This window comes from Alexandromys fortis, unplaced genomic scaffold (genome assembly GCF_014885135.2).
Source record: "Alexandromys fortis isolate MF-2015 unplaced genomic scaffold, M_Fortis_MF-2015_v1.1 scaffold_30, whole genome shotgun sequence".
NCBI lineage: Eukaryota > Metazoa > Chordata > Mammalia > Rodentia > Cricetidae > Alexandromys > Alexandromys fortis.
This window is the reverse complement of record NW_026067922.1, coordinates 2,373,397-2,393,120: the sequence shown is the minus strand read 5'-3', so window position 1 is coordinate 2,393,120 and position 19,724 is coordinate 2,373,397.

Sequence of the window (19,724 nt, the reverse complement as noted above, 5' to 3'; positions counted from 1 at the left end):
AGTTATAAGGACAGAAATCATGTGGATTAAACCGAGAGTGAACCATTAGGTACTGATACGGGATACTTAAGTTCCTCCAAGCTTGGTTCTTTAGCCAGCTTTAAAAATGACAATGAAGGTAGTCACTTTTTTATAGACCTCTTATCTTATATAGGACTGTAGTGATATTTTATTTGTATTTTAATAATTAAAGCTTGCCTGAAGATCAGAGAGTAAACCAGCCACACTGGTCAGCATCCTGACCAGGCAGTGGTGGCACACATCTTTAATCCTAGTAGCCACACTAGTTTGTCATAGATGCTTTCAGTAGTGGTGCACATCTTTGATCCCAACACTAGAGAGGAATATAAGAGAGAGCTCTCGGTTCAGTCTCATTCTGAGGATTCGTGGAGTCAGGATCACCATTTGGGGCTGGCTGCTTTGCTTTTCTGATCTTCAGGTTGAACCCCCAATATCTGTCTCTGGATTTTTATTATTATGTGTGCTATACAGGACCTCAAAATCCTTAATGATAAGGACTGTGCTGATAAATAGGGTGTGCTTTATATACAACATAATCATTGTAAATATTTGGTACCTATCTTTCCTGAAAAGTTGATGAAATGGCATGTTGGATGTGTGAATGAATGTAAATAAACGGACAATGGTGATTGGCTATTGGTATTCTTCTATAGTAAGTACTTAAATAAATGAATATGTAGGGTACCCTTTGCTCAGGCTCATGGCATTCTTGCTGATTCTTGTTGCTGGTCCCAGCTAGGGATAAACACATGGCTTATTTGGTATATGACATTTTATTTCTTCAAGTAGAGTGCCCACAACTAAACAGAAAAATACTAATGAAGAAGATTTTCCAGGTAGGATTCAGTTTTTTTTTTTTTTTTGTATATTTAAAGTGATGATGATTGCTGAGGGACACTCTTTTGCAAATGGTTGCACAGAACAACTGATTTCTTCTTGACATGTGGAATACATTAGTCCTTTACAACAGAAGGACTAAAAGGTGCCTTACTGAGTAGTGGCAGATAGTGTTCATTCTTAAAGAGTTTCAGGAGGGCAGAAGGTCCACAGATGCTAGGGCTGAACTTGACAGCACACCCCTGTTCTCCATCCTCACACACCTGCCTTGAGTCTTTGCTTTTTCTCTGTGGAGAGAGAAAATATTTGAGAAAGTATCTGTGCTGTGCTCCATAAGACATCTTTAGCCTTCCATTTGTGACTGACTGGCAGTTTGTTTTGTAGAATTTTTTCATAGTTCGAAGGATACAAAATATGCAAACAAATTTGCATATTAAAATATCTTTAAACATGAAAAAGGAAACTCAAAACAAACCCTATAGCAATTGGAGAGGGGAATAATGGAAGAAGTGGGTATCCTGAATGGCTTTTCTGTTTCTGAGCATTTACCCTCTCCTGGCTCCAATCTCGGATAAACTAACAGAACAATCAGACATTTAGAGAACAAGACTCTTCATCATCTCCATAGAGAACCCTATTGCTATTCTTGTTTGTTTTACTTAAAGAAAACAATGCCATCTTGAAATATTGCACTCAGGACAAGATGCATATTATTTATGCTCCTTATAATTCAAGCAGAAAATACGTGGTTGGGTGTGCAAACTAACTTGCAAAAACAGAATACCTTTCATGTGCCAAACAATGTGTGGATTGCTTAATATAATAATGAAATGGATTTGCTCCTTGACCTCAAAGAAGAAGCAATCTAAAGAGAAAAACTCATGAATATGCAGATATAGAGTTTATAAGAATCTTTAAAAGCATAAGGGGCTGGGAAGATGGCTCAGATGGTAAAGTAACCTACCAGGGAAATAGCCGGGAATGGCGGCTTATGCTAGTAACGTCAGAGATGGGCTGAGGAATTGGAGGCAAGAGAAACCAGCAAGTTTCTGAAAAATCATTGGCTATCTAGTCTAGCAAAACTGATGAGCTTCGGGTACACTAAGACATCATGTCTCAAAAAATGAAGGTGGGCAGTGATCAACCCGAGTTCTCTTTTTGTATACACACACACACAGACACACATGGGGGGAACATAAATTTAATTCTGTAATTCTGTAGGTAAAAATTGAAGAGAGTGTTATATATATAGAGAGAGCATAAGCAAGGACTTGGGCATGATGACCATTGCTGCAAAGAACTGTCTTCCAACCGCATGGAAGGCTAAGTTAAGGGGAATACAAATTCAAGGCCTGCCTGGACAGAATCAGTTCAAGAACAATGTTGGCAATTTATCAAGACTTTACCTCAGGACTAAAAATGACAAAGGGACAAAGTATTTGCTTTATCAAGGTCAGGAATGTGATGTGCGCATGCACCTGTATGTGCATTTGTGGACGAGCACGCACATGTACACGGCAGATGGTGAAGACCAGAGGCAGACATTGGGTATCTTCTTCAGTTGCTTTCCATTGGGCTTTTGGAATGAGGTCTGTGATTGGACCTGGAACTACTGTATTGACCAGACTGTCTGGCCAGCGAGCTCCAGGGATCCTTCTATATCAACCACCAGAGCACAGAGACTGCGAGTGTGAGCCAAAGCAACACGGTCTTGTTGGCTGTCACTCGGGTCCTGGGAAGGAGACTTGAGTCCTCATGCTTTTACACAGGGCACTTAATTAACTAAACCTCCTTACCAGCTCTGGGAAGGGGATTATAATTTTCTGCAAAATTTCTCATATTACAAAACCCAAGTGGAGCAAATGCAAGCACCATTTCCTAAACCAGTGTTATCACACACACACACACACACACACACACACATACACACACAACCAACACACACACAGTGCTCTTATTAATTTATACTGGAGGGGTTCTAAAGCTCCATGAAGCTCCATTTGGGAATGTTGCTCTATAAGGTATGATGAATTCTCTTTCCTGAGAAGGGTTTCTTATATTAGTGCTTTATTAATTTTTGTTTTAATTGTGTTACTTGCTCTTTTTTTTTCAAGTGAGTGGATCAAGTTCCTTGTGCCAATATTAAATTCTTGTAACCTCTGTCAGATGTACAGTTTGTTAATAGTTTTTCTCAGTTTGTAATTTGCCTCTTTATTCTGGTTTCTTTCCTTTGATGATGGGTAGAAGCTTTTTAGTTTTATGTAAGGGATCAGTAAGCAAGGTGAAGATGAATCAAAACATCGTATCTTACCTCATAAACTATATACAAGTATTATGGATCAGTCAAGTTGTAGATAAATAGAGAGGAGTCTTAGTTATCATTATATCATTATCTAGCTACCTTCATCATCTATCATATATGTATGTATCTACCTACCTATCATCAATCTATCTAATTTCTTGTCTTTGTTTACCAATCTACATCTATCTATCTATCTATCTATCTATCTATCTATCTATCTATCTATCTATCTATCTATCTACCTTTCATCTATCTAATCTGTCATAACTTGAGTATAAAATGGCCTCCACAGGCTTATGTAATAAAAGCTTTATCCTAATTGCTATTGCTATTTCAGAAGTAGCTGGAAGTTTCAGCAAATGAGGCCTAGCTGGAGGCAGTAGGTCACAGAGGGCATGCCTTGTAAAGATGTAATTATCACTATGTCCCTGATCCTTTACTGTTGTATTTTCCATTTTCTCCTGGGTTTTGCCTTCTCTAAGTCCTCCGCTATGGTGCTCTGCCCCACTACATGCCTAGAAACAATACATCCAAGGAATTGGGAGCTAAAACCATGAGCCACGATATATCTTTCCTCTATATTTCTGATGGGGTTGTTTTTAAAAACAACAGCAAAACTGACTAACATAGAGTGACCATATAGCATCAGTTTTCCTTCCTTTTTTCATCGTCTTTCTCATTTAAATTTTGTTGGAAGTATATGAGTGTGTTAAAAATGAATTGTTAGGGCTTGAAAGATTGCTTAGCAGTTAACAGTTTGTGTTATTTTAAAAGAGGACTCAAGTATGTGTCCCAGCATCCAAGCCTAGTAGCTTACAACCATCTGTAACTTCAGCTCCAAATGATCGGTGCTCTCTTCTGGCCTCTTTGGGTACTGCACTCACAGTACATAACCACACAGAGGCATACACAGTCATGCATACATATACACAAAACTAAAAATAATAATTAAAAAGAAAGGAATTGACAGCCCATAATGATTTTTCAAATATAGATTTTTCCATAGAACACTATTTCTGTGGGTCATCTGAGTGCTGTAACAACAAAATAGGAAACAGGGCTTTGTTATTGCTCTTCTCAGAGTGAAAGTGATTACCCATGGCAAAAGAGGACTGGCGGAAGAAGGTTTTGGGGTGAAGGGAAGTAAGTGGATAAAAATGCAAGGCATATGGTTAGGTTTTTCCCAGTTAAGAAGAGACTCTATTCTTCTTACTTCGAAGGAAGCAAAGCACAATCAATAATTCTGTGGTCTTTGATCTTTTGCCTTTCAGACTAGAGAGATCTTACCTGGCCTCATTTAGAGGGGCACACAGAGATAAGACCCTGACTGTTTAAGTTGCTTTGAAGAATTCTAAGAAGTGAGGCACAAAAGCCTGTTTTAATATAGATGGCTACTGACTGGATAGTTCTCGCAATAAAAGTTGACAAGAGAATGAAATATGGGCTGAAAGACAGTGCAATTTGTTTGATTTGTAATGTGTTGAAAGACTGTACCCCAAATGTGATCATTCATCCTTTCATTTGTTCACCATTGATTGATTGGCAAGGGAGGCAAATGGGACCTTCACAAAAGACATACCTTAATGACCAGAACTCATACAGGAAAAAGCTGTACATCTTATATAGGACAGGTAAGGTGTGTGCTATTCCCCGTTCCTCTGTATCACTTGTGCATTCCAAGTTGAACCCCCGCTGGACAGAAACATGCAGAGTTTGAACTGGCCTTGGTATTTGGGGAGATGTGAGTGTGTGTATGAGTGTGCGTGTGATGAAGAAGTGAATGGATACTAGGCCCTAGGCACTACTGAAATAGTACGGCAGAGGTGGTGCGGTGACTGCAGATTGGCTCCAATTAGAAAAATGTCACTATCCCAGAAAGACCACACAAGAGAAAGACTATACTTTTAATAGCACTTAAAATTATCTCAGCTACAAGAAGATAATAATTCTTTCAACTCATGGACTCAGCCGGGTTAGAATTACAAATTAAAGCTTTTGTTGAAGACCTGTATTTTCTTCTTCTTGACTGTTAAATATCTGTCTCTTTTGCAGACTTATCAGAACAGAGTTTTATGGCCTTTGGTAAGCACTGACCAAGGATGCCAGGATTCAGGGCATTTGTTCTTGTTAATAATCTGAAGAAAAATGCAAATTAAAGCAGCAAGCTATCTTTTTGGTCTACCGAATTGGCAAATATTTAAAATGAAGATATTATGCAGTGTTGATGAGGGTGCGGGGCATTGGTGAGCTCGTAGTGCTGGTAGGAGTGCAAATTAGCTCAATCATTTTGAAGAGTGATTTGACAAGCTGTAGCAAAAGCTGAAGGAAAGAGCCAGGAGGCATCCCACTTCTAAGGATTTTTCCTAATAGGATAATTCTAGGTATGCTCAAAGATTTATCTATATGCATATTCATTGGAACATTGTTTAATAAAAGAAAAATCGGAAAAAAGAGAAATGCTCAATAATGGAGAAATGTTTGACTAAATTGTGCTGTAGCCTGAGAGTGGAATACAGTGAACTCTTGGGGATGCGGCTGTAAAATGATGACAAGGAGAGAAATAAAATGAGATTGGGAGATAATAAGAGTCCTAAAACGCAAATCATCCAGATTCAATATGAAGACTGCAAATGCTGATTTAATAAGCCAACCACAAAACAGCCATGTACAAACACATCAGGGAGATATGTACAGGGAATATTGATTATATTAAGGAATTATTTAAAGTGACTTATGTAGATTATGGCATTGTGGCAATGTCTCTTTATGTTTATCTAATCCTTGTCTTCGGCAAATTCCTACCTCAGTATTTTCTGGTGAAATGACGTATTGCTTGGTCTCTGCTTTATGTTTTTGGGCTAAAGGTTGAGAGCTATTAAATTCTGCTTTAGGTAGATGGTGATTTATTATAGCATTGTATTTTGTTCTTGCATTTGTTCTTATAATAAAAAATAAACATTTCTTCAGTTGAACTATTATTTATTCAAAATACTTTCATGGTATAATCTTACTTAAATAAATATTAAATGTAATATATAGTGAATCCTTATGGTTTGATGTAGGAGGTGCACTCAGATGTACAGTTTGTAGTTTTTCTCACCATGTGACAAAGAAAAGAAAACATCTTTTAAAAAGACTTTTTTTACTTCTTTTTATTTTATTTTATTGGCCCTCACACACATATACACTATATATATATAAATCCCCTTAAGATTTGAAAGATATATATATATATATAGTATATATACACTATATATATAATGTATACCCAGTGTCTGTGGAGGCTAAAAGAAAGAGTTGGATCCCATGAACATGGAGTTATAACACACATTGTGTGTTCTGGGAACTGAACTTAGGTCTTCTGCAAGTGCATGCAGAAATTTTAACCACTGAGCCATTTTTCAAATCTTAAGGGAATGTTTTTGAAGAAGCTTTGTCAAAATGGTGGATTATGCTTAATGCTAAGAGATGCAGAAGGCCTGGGAGGGGTCATTCAAAAAGGTTTTTGATAAGGATTTTAATTTATTTTTTCAAGTGAAATCATACAATATCTAACATCACATTTTGATCTCTTTTAAATATATGCCACTAGCAGTACTTTTTCTATTTGAAATTTTTGAGCAATTCTGGCATAAAATTTTGAGAAGTGCTTCTCTTCTGAGAATGTTACAAATCAGGGGTAGTGCAAAGGTGACACAAGGGTACATTCTGACCTGGCTGCTCTTCGGCATGAAATCAGCAGTACCCTGATAGCCACAACGACTACGCTGTGCATGGACCCACACGGAATAGCTTGATATCAGTTGTGGACTTACCAGGATGTTACTTTAGCTAAAAATGTCTCAAATTAAACCCTTGTCTCTGTAATCCTTGAACACTCTTTCAAAAAGTCAAAAGTCAGACATGGTGATGCATGCCTGTCATCCCAGCTACTCAGAACACTGAGTTAGGAGGTTTATACATTCAAAGTCAGCCTAAATAACTTAGAGGGATGTCTCAACAAAACAAAACAAAAACCAACCATGACACAACAAAACAAAACAAAACCCTGGGATCTAGCTAGTGGTGGAGTCCTGTATTCAAAGCCCTAAACCACAAATAAAGAAACACAAATCAGAAGAAATAGATAGGCATAGAGAAATAAACTATATCTGATGTTTTCCATAATAATTTAGCTTTTTTATGTTCCCTTATTTGGGCTGTATTCCTTATATAGCTCTGCCAAAAATGTTGACTGGTAACTTTTTTGAACATTAGTTTCCTAAATTGTAAAATATGTTCATAAAAACAGAACATCGAGTTAATTTAAGAATAAATTATAGTTTATGTAAAATTATTTCTCCCAAACTGTTTCATTTTCTGCTTTTATTCCTTCCTTCCACTCCATCCTGTTTTCTTTCCTTTGACCCTTATTTCTTTTCTGCTGGACGATCATATAAAAATTTCTTAATAGATATGTCTTTACTAGGCAATAAGTTGATACGTAAGTTTTTAAAGAGACCTAAAAAAATGACATTGAGAAAATTAATTTGCTATGTAAATAAGAATGCTTAAATACACATAAGTATATGTAAGAGTAAAAGTCAAAGAATAAGTAGCTATGAATTTGAGAGGGAGTAGGGGGTCCATGGAAGAGGTTGGAAGGAGCAGGGAAAAGGATTAAGTTATTGTGTTTAAATAAACAAATTAAAAATTAAAATTAAAATATTTATAATTTCTTTTTATAGAACATAACGCAATAATTTACAAAGTAACTCAAAGTTAAATGTGTTCATTATAAATTTTACTTTTATTTTCTCTTCTTCTTCTTCTTCTCTGTTTTTCCATAGCTATAAAGGGACCATGTCTCCCTTTATTTATGTAAATGCTGGGGATCTGAACTTAAGTTCTCTCTATTGGAGAGAAATTGCCCTTACACACGGGGCCGTCTCCCTAACCATAAAAAATTTAAAAATTAAAAAAAAAGGAATGTAAATGCAATATCTGATACTAAGACAGGGAATCTAAAAGCCTTCTGGGCAAAATTGCCATTAAAAAGTACAAAATGTTTATGCAGATTTTTTAATTGCAGAAAGAGCCACATGCGCAGCTATTTCAGACAGCTCTCAGAAGTTCTTCCTCCAAAATCTGCAAGTTTGCAACGTTGCGTGCGTCCAAATTCCTTTCCTGAAATGGCACTTTATCTAGAATTCTTCACAGACTTTCGTATTCAAAACAGTTCATTCAAGGCCTTGATTCTGAAGATCTGCTTCATTCAGATGGACCAAAATACCCAAGGAGTCTATGAATAAATCTCTTTCTCATAAGTTTTCTGAAAATGGGCTTTTCCTTCACTCACGGAAAAGCAAAATTTGTTCCCAAAGTTCATGGAAGTACACTCAATCTCTCTCTCTCTCTCTCTCTCTCTCTCTCTCTCTCTCTCTTTCTCTCTCTTTAATATAGAAAGCTGCTAATATCCTATGTACTAGAAAGTAATTTAATATTAGGCTTATTTTTATTTATTTGTTTGTTTATTATTAATATTTTAGAAATCATGTATTTAGAGAATAACTCGATGTCATTACTATTTTAAAGTTCGTCATTATGAATGACTTTAAGCCTTCATTCTACAAGAACTATGGAAATGGCTTCATCCACTTTGCTTATTAATATATACGAAATGACTCAAGCTAAATAATAAGCTGGAATAATAGCTTTCCAGACCTAACATTAGATCATGGGTGCCCAAACATTGTAGGATTTTCCTTCTGTAGAAGTTTATTTTGTGAGGAATATTTCCACTAATTACAAGACTTCAAACATCTATGTGATTTTCAAAGGTTCTCTTAAGGGAAAACTAAGTAATTACAGCTGGGAAAAATGGTCCTGGTGTCTAGCTTCAGTACATCTTTGGCTTGGCAATAGGACAAGGGGCAGTACAGAGCCACATCCAAAGGAAGATGTGTCAGCTGCAGCAACTTGACTTCCACTTTATTCCATTCTATTCCAAGTCCTTAATATCCAGGTTTGTGTTCATAGAAAAGATCCTGATGTGTGATTCCCCTCTGTATGCTGTGACTGTGTTTTATTAACATTTGTTAATAAAGAAGTTGTTTTGACTTACAGTTGGGCAAAATATAGTTAGGCGGGAAAACTAAATTGAATGCAGGGAGAAAGAAGGTGGAGTCAGGGAGATGCCATGTAGCTACCCAAAATGCAAAATGTGAGTTAACAAACCACAAGCCTCATGGTAAAATACAAAAGAATAGAAATGGGCTAATTTAAGATTTAAAATCTGACTAAGAATATGCCTGAGCTATTGACCAAACAGTGTTGTAATTAATATAGGTTTGTGTGATTATTTGGGTCTGGGTGGCCACAATCCAAAGTGCAGTCTCCACTTACAAGAGCCTTCCTCCCGCAGAAGGGTGAGAGTAAAGCAATTGTTTGGGTTGGAATCAAAGAATGAGAGAGTCAATATCTTCCTATGAAAACATACTTAGTGTTAAAAAGTCTTAACAGGGAGTATGCTTTCTATGATTTCTAATCATTGGATGACTATCAGACATCTAAAAAAGGCAATAATAGGAATTCTGTACTTTATTTATGTAATTTTTTGTATGTATGTGTACATATTTGTTCAAGTAGCGTGCGTTGTGCGCATACACATGCATGTGTGTGTTTGTGTGTAGGTCAGAGGCCAACCTCAGATCTTTTTCCTTGAGTACAATTGCTATTGTTTTTTTTTATTTATTTTACAAAAGAATCTCTCACCGAATAAGCTGAGCTGGTTCCAGTAAACTCCTAGAACCTTGCTGGGTCTCTTCACTCGGTACTGGGATGACAAATTCCTGCCACCCCACTTAGTTTTGCACAGAGGATCTGAGAATCAAACTCAGATTCTCAGGCTCACACAGCAGACATTTTACTAACCAAACTGTTCACCGAGCCCAGAGAGTCTGTGTTCTAATTACACAGATTTTAATATTCCCCCATGATTTTATTATGAAATATTCACCAAAACATCTGAACTGGTCAGAGTTCCTTCCTAAACACTTGGTTTAAGATTTCTTCCTGCAACATTGTAACACAATCAAGTTGAACTCTTGATTGAGGTCCTAGATGGCTTTTTATTGACTATAACACAGACTCTGAAATGCAGTATGGTTGTTAGATACACTGAATTAAACTTAACATCGCAGATGATGAGCAAGAAAAAGAATTTAAAAAGGGGGATGGAGGAGGAAGATGAAGTACAAAAATTTTACACTAAAGTTTGATAGAAGCTTATGTTCTTTTATTGTCTTGAAAACTCTAAAAGGCATAAAGATTGGAATAAAAATAAGAGTTATATTCAAGAAAACTATGATGTAAAATCTTAGTTATTGTTCAGTATTTCTCAACACCAGGACTATCAGAGTCAGGTAATCCTAGTTTTGTGGGAATGGAACATAGTGTAGCAGAGAAGAGTCATTTTGAGAGTGGGCTTCAGAAACCCCTTGCTATTATATACATCTAGCAAAAGGATCCTACGATAAGCTATTGGAAGAAGGGCCTAAAATTTTGGACCCATTTCAATATCATCAAATGAAAACACAAACGCTAAAAATGAATGGGTTACATGAAATTTCAAGGGTCACCACTTTTGCTGACTGCAGGTGGTTTTAGAATCAACCCTAAAATATGTCATAAAATTAATGATAGGAATCCTTAGAAAGTTAAATTTCAATAATTAGAAGTAGGGAAATTCCAAAGGATGTTTCCTAAAGAAGAGGTTATACCTCCAAATACTGGTATGGACAGTTTTCTACTCTGTAAAATAGCCGTCCTTTCCTGAGATCATCTGACCCTATGATGGTCTTAACTTATTGGGAATTTAAATTAAAGACAGATGGGTAAGAGTTGTCTTTAAGAATATTAGATGGGTGGTGGTGGCACATGACTTTAATCTCAGCACCCGGGAGACAGAGGCAAGCAGATCTCTTTGAGTTTGAGGCCAGTCTGGTCTACAAGAGCTAGTTCTAGGACTGACTCCAAAGTAACACAGAGAAACCCTGTCTTGAAAAAACAAACAAACAAACAAAAAGAATATTAAAAGGCAATTGAAGTGATTGCAAATCTGAGTGATCCTCAGCGACTTAATGAACTTTGGAAAGGGAAGAGAAGAGACTAAAGAGATCTATGAAAGATGATATGATCACTGGGAAAAGGAGAAAGAACAACACTAAAGACATGAAGAATTTCTGGAAGCTGGACTACATGGGATGCTGGAGTAACTGCATCTCTTTCTCTGTATGGTCTATCTCTTTTTAACAGGCCATGGCAAGGCTTCATGAAAGAGAAATGACAATGGTCTTAAAAGGAATATTCAAATGCACAAGAAAACCATGCATCACTTAATCCTTGTGAGACTGTGAGGATGGTGAGCTAATTTTGTCATTGCGTGGATGACACAGAGTGTGCTTACATAAAGAAAGGCTCCTGTAACACCACTCAGTGCTAGAACTCCAGGAAACTGCCAGACCAAAGTTTCATGTCCAGCTCGCTTCAGCTCAAAGGCTGGTTTTGCATACTAGATTTTGATAGACACAAGGTACCTCTGTCTCCTCTGGAGATGTACAAACAAAAATGCAAATCACCCCTTCAGCAGACACAACACTGGATGGTAGGACCAGATCAGGGCACTTTAATTTACTTAAAAGAGTTGGGGAAAGCCGAATGTTGGTGGCAATCATAGTTACCAGTCACAGTTTGCAATCTAGTTGAGCAGTTTTTGGGATTTTGTTTTTCAAGGGAATAGGGGTTGTTCCTCAGCTAAGGGGTTCCTGCTCCATCCTTGCATGGGTCCATTAGTTCTTCCCTCTATATACATGAGGTTTTATGGAGCTTTCTCTCTTTCCTTCCAAACATCTCCGTGACAGTAAACAGGTGGCAACCCCAGAACCTCTTTTCTTTTGAAATGTTGTCTCTTCAGTCAACAGCAAGTGTTTCCTAGGAAGATAGTGACTTCTCACTCCATGCTACAGGGTCAGCATGGATCTCTAGAAGATGGGTCTTCGTCTGGTGTGGCCTTAGCAGGTAATGGTTGGCACATGTTTTTAAGTCTCTAGGAGCTGTTTTGTGTGGCCCTTTAAGTCCGTCTGAAGCTGTATTACAAAATAAGTTCGTGATCCATAGTCTTTGCTTGAACATTTCCCCAAAACCCCTTTTTACATAGTCTCTTTTGCTAACTTGAAAACTCTGGAATGAGAAAAGTATCATCTTTTGCAGCCCAGACATTTCTGTCTCTTCTCTTCATCTAGTTTCCTGTTGCAAGTGAAACAGTCTTCTCAGCTTCTCGCTTTGTCTAGGCCTTGCCATATGCACCTGTAACAGGCCAACTGGTACCTTCAGCATCCTGCCAGGAGGTCTCCTCAGCCAGGTCCACCACTTTATCAGGCAGGATTGTCACTCTTGGGTCGCAGCAGGTGACAGGTTTGCCAAATGTTTTGTGACTATAAAACATGGCCTGCCATTCTTTTTCTTGCTTCTAATAATTTCCCAAGCCCACTTTCAGCCCCTGCCAACAGTTTTGTTTGGCATCTCTTTTGCCTTTGCCAGTAGACCCCTTGTACTTCTCAAGCCTCCACCTGCTGCCCAGTTCTGAAGCCAATGTCTCATGCTAGAAATTTCATTATAGCCATGCTTCTTTTCCAGGTAGCGGTTTCCCTTTTAGCCAGAGAATAATGGCTTAAAACAATGATTGATGTTTTTTGGCATTTGTGGATTGTGTGTTGGGTCTTCTATAGATCTCATCTGGGCTTCCTCAAAGGGCTTCATTTACCTGTTGAACTGGCTGGGTGCTCTGTGATTTCAGACGCACGAGCCTCTCTGTACGTGCAATCTGTTAATGCTCAGCAGCTTAAACTGGGCTTCTTCAAATGCGAGGGGAGTGTTTCAAGGGGGAAAGCCTGGTGTCTACATGCTGATCAGGCCTATGTTCCTATCATATTTGTTGGGTTTCTACTGATGAAAGGGAAGTCACATAGCTAAGTGTGACTAAAGGAGCAACTACCAATGGGCCCAGCTATCAAAGAACACAGTAAATCTGAATAATTAGTAGTATGCAAGTAAACAATTAAGATAGATTTGAGGAAATAAAAGAAAATGAATAAGACATAGAGAAGTTAGAGGAAAATGCTGGTTTTATAATGTAGGCAAAGATGAATAAAATGCATAAAAAGAAAATAACACTGATATTGATTTTTAAAAATCTAATTTAAGGAACCCTTCATCAAATGGTAAATGACCTATATGTTGGAAAGTCACTAAGAGGCAATTTATAAAGAAGGATCAACTTTGGGACATGATTTAAATGAATATGAAAGAAACTATCTCCATCCAGAAAGAAGATAAATAGAAGATCAAACTATAATCAACGAAATGATGAGAAGAAAATGCTATTTCGGGCACCCAGATAAAAAATCACATCTAAGTGCAGTTGGAGAAACCACATGGCCCACTTACTGTGACATAATCATTGTTCCTTTCTGTTGTTCTAAGCTACGTATAAGTAGCAGCCACTTTCCCTTTTGAAAAGTTACAGTTACTATTGGATTTTTTTAAAAAAAATATGCTGCTTTCATTTAGTATATTTCTAAAAAGAATTCAGAGATGCATCTTAAAAACTTGCAAAAGGAAACAAAAAAAAACACACATGAGGTTATGAACAGTTGAACATGAGATGTCTCTCTAATGCTGAATCCAGAAGCTTTCTAGCTACTTCTAAGTCATATACAATAATTTATGCAGTAAGTCCTGCTTCAGAAGGTGATGGTTGAACCTGTGGGAAGATTTCCACTCCTATTGTCCAGGGGACTTTTACTACTACACCGTTTTCTTTGGAGCTATCTCTTACACTTGCACAAGTATTGAGCAAGAAAAAGAAATCAGGTTGGGGGAGGCAACTGTACACAAGTGTATTGTGGAGCTGCGGGCCACCCCAGCTCCCGGCTGCCAGCTAGGTCTAGCTTATATCCCGAAATAATTACACAGAAACTGTATTCTTTTAAACACTGCTTGGCCCATTAGTTCCAAGCCTCTTATTGGCTAGCTCTTACATATCGATCTAACCCATTTTTAATAATCTATATAACACCACGAGGTGTCTTACCAGGGAAGATCTTAACCTGCATCTGTGTCCTGTAGGAGAATCATGGCGACTCCTTGACTCAGCTTCTTTCTTCCAGCATTCTGTTCTGTTTATTCCGCCTACCTAATTTTCTGTCCTATGAGGGCCAAGGCAGTTTCTTTATTAGTTAACCAATGAAAGCATCAAATAAGATACAAGACCCACCTCCATCACAAAAGGTTTCTGTCAATAACTGTTATTTTTCAGTGGGGTAAAGCAAATTTTCCAACAGATATTTTGACAGTACTAAGAAACATTGAAGCCATAGCTATGATACATTTTAGAAAAGAGCCAAGCAACTTAAATATAGCCTAACTTTCTCCAAATTTAAATATTAGAGAGTTTTGAGTGAGGATTTGTTAATAAAGAAATATACCTTTCCTACCATTTTAATACACTTTTCCTTAAGGAAAGTAAAGGAGTGTCAACGTTAGTCACTGGGAAATTTTAAGTTAAACGTTAACCAAAGGACATGTAGTAACAACTGAATGTACTTACTTACCCTTGAGTAAGTTGAACAAAAATGGCTCAAACTAGACTGTACGTTCTGAAAAATTGAAATTGACAAAAGAAATAAAATTAAAGGGACAACTATATATAAAGTGTATACTGAGGATTTCCTCATCTATACTTTCCCTGAAAAATCAAGGGATGTAAGTTGAAGAAGGCGATTCAGATAGGAAAAAAAGAGACCTTAATAATATTAGGGAAAGGCTAAGAAAGAGATTTCTGTGGATTAAGCACTAGGTTGTAGTGAGGCAAAGCAAGTAGAGTTGAGTAGAAGAGAAATGCATAGTCAATACTACGAGTGAGTCGATGATATTTAAAATGATGAACTGTCATTACCAAAAAAAGCTAAATGTAAACACCGCAATGTAAAATACCAACCTCCATAAATGTCAGACCAACAGAAATCATAAAAGTAAGTATGGAAAAGTAACAAGATGACGTGAAATGTAAAGAAAGCTTTTTCTTTAATGTCAATGACTATCAGTAAGGTTAACTTGCTCAAAAGGACAAGGATTTGATACAAAGGAACACTCAATTCTAAATAGTATGAGACATACTTAAAGCGATGCATCTCATAAACAAGTGAATACTCATTAGAGGAACTTTATCCTAGGTCAGCTCAGACACAAAGAATGCAGGGAAGGGGGCTTTCAAGTAAGGTAGACGGTAAAAAAAGGAATATTTATAATAACAAAGTGTATGTTTTAAAAAAATGAAGATCTAGCAATACCGTTTAACCTCCATGCACTAAATGGCATCACTGTAATCTTTGTAAGCCAGAATGAAGAAACGGGACAAGACACAGGAAAGGACACTGTGGTCCTTGACACCAAAGCAAGGAGCTCATTATTCGAAAGCTTAAGATGCACATGTGCCTTTTAAAAATCTGAAGTACAAGGAAAGACTCTTCAGAGCTAAACATGAGAAACTGTGTGCAGGGAAATGTTTCTGATTCTTACACAATAGAAATAGAGAGGATAATGGTGTAGAGCAGGTAGTGGAAAATAGGTCTTCCATATCCTTAAAACCTTTTAGAAATGGTTAATTCTCCTCCACGCCCTTCTCGTGCATGTGTGTCTGTGTGTGACTGGGTGTCTCTGTGTGCCTGTGTGTGTGTTTCTATGTGTCTCTCTGTCTCTGTGTGTGTGTGTGTGTGTGTGTGTGTGTGTGTGCCTGTGTGTGTGTGTAATGTGTGGATGCTGATTGAGGCCAGAAGAGGGCTTTAAATCTTTTGAGGCTAGAGTTAAAAGGTGAGTATGAGCTGCCTAACAAACTGAGTTCCCCATTCTCTGGAACAGCAACAAGTACGTTTTACTGATGATCCATCTCCCCCACCACTCCTTAAAGATCTTGAAAGAAATGCAACAAATTTTAATAATTTCTGGAAGGCAGCAACACAATGCATGGGAGAAAACCCAAGCCATACTCAGAGGAAAATTCATAGTCTTATATGCTGGCTTCAACATAAAGTAAGCGGTGCAAACAGACCTTAGGCTAGCTGTAACAGAAAGAAACATGGCTTTCACGAGACAGGGTTTCTCTGTAGCTTTGGAGCCTGTCCTGGCACTAGCTCTTGCAGACCAGACTGGCCTCGAACTCCCAGTGATCCGCCTGCCTCTGCCTCCCGAGTGCTGGGACTAAAGGCTTGCACCACCACCGCCCGGCCATCACACATTTATTTTTATTCTGCCAACTATAAACATTGCTTTAATTTATCTGTGCCTGGCTTATCATTCTCCAAAGCCTACCAGAGCAGAACACTATAAACCAGAGTTCAGGAAACCTTGGAACTTGTAAAGTAAGGTTAAGGTATTGTATGTCTGATTGCTTTTGCCTATGGAGGAGCTCAGTAGAATTCATCTTAAACACTTTCCCATCTAATTATTAATTAAAATACTGCTTTGAGAGTTTGGATTTAATAATTCAAGTCATGTTCTTATGCTTTGTTATAGTAAACCACATACTCAATTTGGAGAGTCATTAAAATGGTCGAATATCACAAATTTTTACATGTGCCATATTTATTGGTACATTTCTAAATGAGTACATATTTATTTAAAAGAAATATTTTCATTCTAGAGGCCGAAAAAATAGCTCAGTGGGTAGAGGCTCTCATCCCAGTCCTCATGACAGGACTCGCATAATGGAAGGAGGGATTCTACCTCCAAAAGTTGTTCTTGGATCACCACATGGGTGTGGTGGGGCATGCATGTGAAAACACATACAGATAAAAATATACACATAAGAAATAAAATACTCAAAATAACTCATTCTACATTTATTATTCTTAAGCTATCTAGATTTGAAGAAATTATTAATAAAAATTTACCTAAGAAACACATTGTTCACTAAGCCTATTATAATTATACTTTTGTGGATATATGTATACATGTCTATATGTGTGCAAATGTGTGTGTGCTCATGGAAGGCATGGGTCAACATGGAGTGTCTTCTTGAATAGTTCTCCATCTCCCTTTTTGGGTGACAGAGTTTTTTGGGATTTTTTTGCTTTTGTGTTTTTCAGAGAACCCAGAGCTTTCCAAACCAGCTAGACTTGTCACTCAACCCTTTGTTATGAATATTCTTTGTGTTTGTTTTTCTTCTACTAGGGTCCTCATTCTCTCTTGGGCATCAACTTTCTTTCTGATTGCCTGAATTATATCTTGTCCTAGAGGAAACCTCAAGTTTGTCTTTTTGCAGGCAGTCATTCTAGACTATTTGAGGATATACTAATTTATTTTCTCATTTTGTATGTTTCAGATTCAGTCTAGAAAATTGTATTCTTTTATACCATACTTCCAGAACACACATCAAGCACACAATGGATGCCACTTCATTGCGAAGCTAGGATTCCTAAGGGACTTCTTTGCAAATGATTTCTATGGTGTCTGAAGATCTGCCAGGAGCCATTGTTCTATTGAGGTAAGAAGAGTTTTCTTGAATTAGTTGAGAGAAAAACCATGCAATACTGAGACTTATAGCAATGTTGTCTTTTTCTTGGTTTATTTTTTTTTCCTGCCTAGTAGAACAGACTGGAAATTGTGGGCAGCATTGTTATTTGGTGTTATGAAAATGCTATATCTAAAGATTAGAGATTAGACTAAGTTAAAATTGGGAAAATATGCATGAAAGTAATTTACATACATTGATGACAGTCTTTGTCAGTTTCAAACTTGTCTGCAGTTTTTGGTATAATTCATGGGCTTTTTTGTCTTTTCCTCATATGATATTGGATATTCATTTTTAAATGTTCTGTGCATGTCTGTGTTAGGATGCACAGGTGAGTGTAGGTTCCTAGAGAGGTCAGAAGAAGCCATTGGGACTCCTGGAACTGCAGTAATAGACACCTGAGGTAGGTAGGCGCTGGGAGCAGAACTCAGGTGTAAAACCTCTTAATTTATAATATGTAAACATGTATATTTTCAAAGTGAAAATATTACAATGGATTATAAATTGTTGGTCCTAATATTTCCAAAGTCATACCAGTATTTACAGAAGAAAATATTAACTGAAAAAGGAAACTGGCAAGTTTTATTTTGGGGATAAGAATCTGAGTGATTTCTCAATGTCCAGTCAAGGAAAAGTCTTGTACTGATTGTACATTGGTGACCAAATTTTTTTTTCTCCTGTTTTCCCAGCGGAAAGTATGATAAGAAAGTGTTGGCATATTAGACATTTCTGGGATATTTGCAATTAAAAAAATGGGGCTAGAGAGAAGGTTGAAAGTAATTAATAGGAAGGGGTTTTGCAGTTCTAGTACAACGACAGGGCTTCTCCTGATGCTCTATATCATGTTAAGACTTAGATCATATTTTAAAGAGTATCTTTGTCCGGATAAGAAAAAGAAGAAGAGAAGGAGAGGGAATGGTGAGAACAACACTGTCCCATCTTTCTGTGTGGTGTTTTCCCACAGTGACACTTTGTTTTCCAAGGTTTTACAATATGGCACATATATCTCCCTCTTTTCCAGTGACTGTAACAATACCTGGCCCTGTACCTGCTCCAAACTCTATTATACTTGCTTGTTTCTGTTGCCTTGTGACAGAATACACTCCTTTAAGGGAATGCCATCTTTACCTCTAAATCTCTATCTAGCATAGGAAAATCTGGAACAACAGTGTCTAGTTTCCTAAATAAATAGTATATAGAAAAGTGACAGGTAATATCAACAGATATACAGGGTCCCTTCTTGAACTCTCAAGGGTTGCTTATACTATGAAAAACAATCAGTGGGGATGGAGAGATGGTTTAATTGTAAAGTGTCCACTGTGTAAGCTTGAGGACCTGAGTTCGTGTCCCTAGTACCTATGAAAAAAAAAAAACTAGTTTTTACAGTGTATACTCAGCATTGGCAGGGTCAGAGATAGGAGGATCCTTGAAGGTCATTGGACAGCTAGTCTAGCCAAATAATAATAACTCATGGTTCAGTAGAAGACCCTATGTCAAAAAATGAGATGGAAAGTGATTGAAGAGGATGTACTAAATCAACTTCTGTCCTATACATGTATACGTCATGTATACGCACACCTCAGATACAAGAATATACATACATGGTGTGGGAGGTCCTTCTGTCTAGGTGTTGCTTTTATTGGTTAATAAATAAAGAAGCTGGTTTGGCCTATAGCAAGGTAGAAGTAAGGCAGAGTCAGAGAGACGCCAGGTAGCCCCACCAGAGACATATGCTTGAACTTTAGCTGGTAAACCACAGCCATGTGGCCATACAGATTAATAGAAATGGGTTAAATTAATATGTAAAATTTATCCAGTAAGAAGCTAGAGGTAATGGGCCAAGCAGTAAATATAGTTTCTGTGTTATTATTTCAGTTCTGGGCAGCCAGGATGAACAAGAAGCTCTTTGAACACACACACACACACACATACTCACTTATATAAATAAGTATATAT